Source organism: Montipora foliosa, chromosome 4 (assembly GCF_036669935.1).
Source record: "Montipora foliosa isolate CH-2021 chromosome 4, ASM3666993v2, whole genome shotgun sequence".
Taxonomy (NCBI): Eukaryota; Metazoa; Cnidaria; class Anthozoa; order Scleractinia; family Acroporidae; genus Montipora; species Montipora foliosa.
In genome coordinates, this window is record NC_090872.1 from 9,916,527 (window position 1) to 9,921,526 (window position 5,000).

At 38.0% G+C, this 5,000-nt stretch overlaps 1 protein-coding gene across 1 annotated transcript in view; it reads left to right on the forward strand.

Moving 5' to 3' along the window:
• Nucleotides 1-4,987: 4,987 nt before the first annotated feature.
• The window catches only part of LOC137998946 (P2X purinoceptor 7-like), a 1,544-nt gene continuing 1,531 nt past the window's right edge, over nt 4,988-5,000 (forward strand). Inside the window, exon 1 of the mRNA XM_068844785.1 lies at nt 4,988-5,000. This exon is cut by the window's right edge and continues 217 nt beyond it. The gene's annotated coding sequence lies outside the window, so the exon portion shown is untranslated.

A 5,000-nucleotide genomic window follows, 5' to 3' on the forward strand; every position in this document is an offset into this window, starting at 1 on the left:
GTAATAACGATATCTGTTGTGCTCATAATAAAGCTTCAGTAAGTTGGGCTCTCCAGATATGTTGAACGACACAAAGATGCGAATTTGCCCGGAAGGCACTCGAGAGCCCATGCTTGGTAGAACAGTAAATAAGGCGTGTCTATCAAAGTTCCTATCTTAAATGGAATCAATAGTTTTTCCTACCCTTGGAGATAAAAAAAGAAAATAAATGAACGCGACCAATGGACCAATACCAAATCCATCGAATGAGTTGATGACAAAACACGCGAGGACATATCACTGTATGTATGATGAAAACGCTAAAAGACGCAATAACAGGCCTGCTAGCTATAGGCCAGCCAAATTAGTCACAAAATCCGACGGTTACCATACCATAGAAGCTCAGGATAATATCATGAAAGAACTTCGATTATTCCACCTATCAGAGGGCCGTGAAAAAAAGATCCGGAATCACATTAATTAAACAATTTTGTTGCAGAAATGAGTTGATTATCCGTATTGTGATGGATGTGCCATGAATCTTGGATCTTTGGTAAATTCAGTCTACCTTTATTGCGTTGTGATATCACTTACGTAATCAAGCTAGCTTCGATGCTTTTTAATATTAGTAATAAAGGTGAAAGTACAAAGGATCACGGCTAGGCTGGTTAACAGTTGGTTAAATGCCCGGGGCGGGAGGGGTACTTTAGGAATTTCTGGGTGGGGATGTGCCGCTGGGACCCTGGAATCCTTATCCTGTACCAGAGCTAGTTCAGCTGAATTTTGCTACCCTATACTAGAGTAAACTACCACCAATTTCCGTCTCAATCCCGATACTTGACAGTTAACAATATCCAGAAATGTTTCATGAAAGCCATTTATCGACACTGTTGAGGCTGAGTTGCATAAACTTAAACTTTGCCGACTCGATTTTTTTATATTTTTGAGCGATAATTTCTGGTTTCCTTAGTCTTGATACGAAAAAGAACCATTGATAGACACGCCTTATTTACTGTTCTACCAAGCATGGGCTCTCGAGTGCCTTCCGGGCAAATTCGCATCTTTGCGTCGTTCAACATATCTGGAGAGCCCAACTTACTGAAGCTTTATTATGAGCACAACAGATATCGTTATTACTTCGGCACTTAATAGCTTACTCGTAAAATTTTGTGCTGTGCTCAATCTAGGATGTAGCTTATTTAACTATACATCGAAAGAGAGCTTCCATGATTTCTTTACTTCATCAATTTTCTTTTGTTTGTTTTTTATCACAGCTGGATTAAAATGTTCTAAGTTCGCATTCACCTCTAACAATTCATACTTCTCATCGCAAAAAACTTGAACAGAGTGTTTGCAAATTGGACAAGCAAATAAAAACACTTACTTTTGGGTCATATTGATGTTAGAATTCAGCAAATAGTCTAATATAAGTTCTTTTATGATATTATCCTGAGCTTCTATGGTATGGTAACCGTCGGATTTTGCGACTAATTTGGCTGGCCTATAGCTAGCAGACCTGTTATTGCGTCTTTTAGCATTTTCATCATACATACAGTGATATGTCCTCGCGTGTTTTGTCATCAACTCATTCGTGCTATAATTATAAATGTAGAGGATGGATTTGGTATTGGTCCATTGGTCGCGTTCATTTATTTTCTTTTTTTGTCTCCAAGGGTAGGAAAAACTATTGATTCCATTTAAGATAGGAACTTTGATAGACACGCCTTATTTACTGTTCTACCAAGCATGGGCTCTCGAGTGCCTTCCGGGCAAATTCGCATCTTTGTGTCGTTCAACATATCTGGAGAGCCCAACTTACTGAAGCTTTATTATGAGCACAACAGATATCGTTATTACTTCGGCACTTAATAGCTTACTCGTAAAATTTTGTGCTGTGCTCAATCTAGGATGTAGCTTATTAACTATACATCGAAAGAGAGCTTCCATGATTTCTTTACTTCATCAATTTTCTTTTGTTTGTTTTTTATCACAGCTCGATTAAAATGTTCTAAGTTCGCATTCACTTCTAACCATTCATACTTCTCTTCGCAAGTGACTTGAACAGAGTGTTTGCAAATTGGGCAAGCAAATAAAAACATTTACTTTTGGGTCATATTGATGGTAGAATTCAACAAATAGTATAATATAGTACCGTAATGTACGACTTGGTAAATTAATTACAACTGCCTTTTGGACTCGTTACAAATTTTTCATATTCAAATAAGGCTGATTTTGCCTCGAGCAACTTAAGGTCGCCTTCTTTCTTATTATTCCAGGCTCCCACACATGCTGTGTTCCGCGGTAAGCAAGGCCAAAGATCACTTCCTTCGTGACTACACATGTCTTTCACGTGGACGTAAGTGCCTCCCGCCTCGTCGTGTATTGAACAATAAATAATTCACGCAAAGAAATAATTAAACTGCTTAAGAAATGATGTCATGCTGTTTCGTTGGTGTCGTAGCCGCTGAGACTGCAGGGTTACTAAAGCCGCGCAAGAAAAGCGACAGGCAAAAATGTTGGGCCAAAAAAAAGACGCTTTACAAACTTACCACCACTGAGAGATATAATTATGCAGTTCAAAAATACCAGAATACTCTTAGTTTGCCCTCCAAAATTTTGCATAAGCATTGTTTTCAGTTGTTCTTGGGAATTACAATGGTCACAAGAGAAAATACAAACAATGTTAATGCAAAATTTTGGAGGGCAAGCAAAGAATATTATGGTATTTTTGAAAGTGGATTATTCAATCAGTTTCCTAAATTTAGTTCCCTTCAGACAGACCCTGATATTCAAATCTAAATGTTAACTTGAAATTGCGTATTGGAAAATAACAAAGCCCCTTGGGAACTCTTCGAGAACAATTTGATCAAATGCAACGAAGTCTTAACTTGTTAGCATTTCGTTTTAAGTTGTCTATTCCTAAATGAAAGCATATAATAAGCAATTAAAAATGTTCTTGTTTTTACAATCTTGAAATCAGGGGCCGCACCACCCACAGTAGGTTATTCCAAAATCGTCTTCACAGCATTTGTTGAACTGAAAGGGAAGGCAACGAAGCTGAGCTGATCGTCATCTTCATCATTACACAGTTGCTGTATTTTATGTGGCTCAGTTTATCGTGCAGGATTAATCCTGAAAATCGTCTGATTTTCTTAGCTTTTACATTGAACACTTAAAATATTAAAAAGAGGCCTTATCTTTGGCCCTTTCAGCTTCAATAGAAACAAAACGCAGACTGCGATGCCGGGGAAACGTTCGAATGAAAATGAATTTACGAGATTTAAAAAATAACGTTTCCTACGCTTTTGACATACATCCTCATAAGTGACCTTTAATTCAGTTACAAGTGAATTTGTAAGCTAAAATGAAAGACTTCCAAGTAGTATGACTCTCCGAAATTATCTTGATCCATCGAAAGATTTATTGGTTCGTCGTTTTCTTGCGGTGCGCGCCGGCGGTTTTCTTCGGGAACCTCTGGAAAAATTGTCCGTCGTTCTTCCACGATAACCATTAGGATAACTGTTGGTTGAGGCCTCATCACATTTTGGCACATCTTGATCCCGTAGGACAAAGCAATCCACATCGAAAAAATGCAAACTGAAACAAAATAAAGCGGCACAAGCGATTTCCAGAACTTTTGCCGTCCTCAGAATTTCTGCTGCTGAAACTAATGGTGTACGAGAAAGCCTCACTCTTGCAAAAAATGAAAATATCACATGGGGTTTTCAGTGCCTAAACACAAAATATCACCCCGCCTTTGAATCTTGATCCAGATTCTTCAATGAATAATTGGAGTACTTTTGCTATATTTGACTTTCCATGAGACAAATTTAAATGTTCTCTAAAAACTTTCATTTTCTTACAAAAAGGTAAGTTCTTTTATCATGATCATTACATGTAACTAGAAAGATATAAAAATTCTCCAGGTGAATTGGCGTAACTCTACGAAATACGCAAGTAATCTTGAACATTGGAAGAACAGTTGCATATCTCATTTGCCATCTGTTGTTGGCATTCTTGCATTCCAATTTGAGTACGTTTCCTTGCTATACGCCAACCATAACGTTGGGATTTGGTCTATAAAGTTGTTCAGTTGTGGATGCTTAGAAAAGTGAAAAAGACGCTTTGCAAACTTACCACCACCGAGAGATATAACCAAGAAAAAAATGAAAATTAAAGACATGTTGGACTTCTTTGAAAGCTTCGTCTAAAATTAATTGAGTGCAAGCCTTGCTTCACTGCCCGTGAAAGTTGAATCTCTTTGAAACGTGATGGTTCCAGGCATGTTTAGTTATGCATACCAGTAACGTGCAGTCTCGGCGAAATATAAATAACCAAGCTAAGAGATCTTGAAATCACTTAATTCGCTGAATTCCCTTTCAAACTTGTTTTTTTTTTCAAGAGCTGTTTGTAAGTGGTATGGAGATGCCGCGAAATATACGACCAGCCGGTCTGTCTCGTTCATGCCTCACTGCAGTTATCCAGTGGATAAGTCATTATCCAGAGTATAAGTATACTTCACGTCAAACTTTGGCCAAAGTTTTCTTTCATACCTTTACCTAGATGTGTCAGAGTGTGCATATTTTCAGTTACATGAAGAAATACTGAAATCTTTGCGCAGATTGAAACTGTCATAGTCGTATGGTGACTAATCCACCGGATAAAGTTATGCGGCCTGTTTTGGAACAACCTGGGTAAGGTTGTTAGCAGCTGCCGGGATTCACAGCTGTTTTTTTTAGGTGAAATGAACCAAAATTTTGACATTCGGTCTTTAGCCACTCTAAAGCAATTAAACACTAAAACGGACCATTATAAAGTATACTCACCTAAAAATCTTGCTTCCTGAACCTTTATGCGAGTAATATACTTAAAAGTACGAAGATTTCCGAACCTTTCACGAAAAACGTTTTCGAAATGACCGCGCACTTTGAATGGAGGGAATGAGAACTATCTCTAATTTTGTGACGTCACTGTTGATTTTCCACGCTTTGCGATCGGAAACAAACACTGTTAAGTCTGGG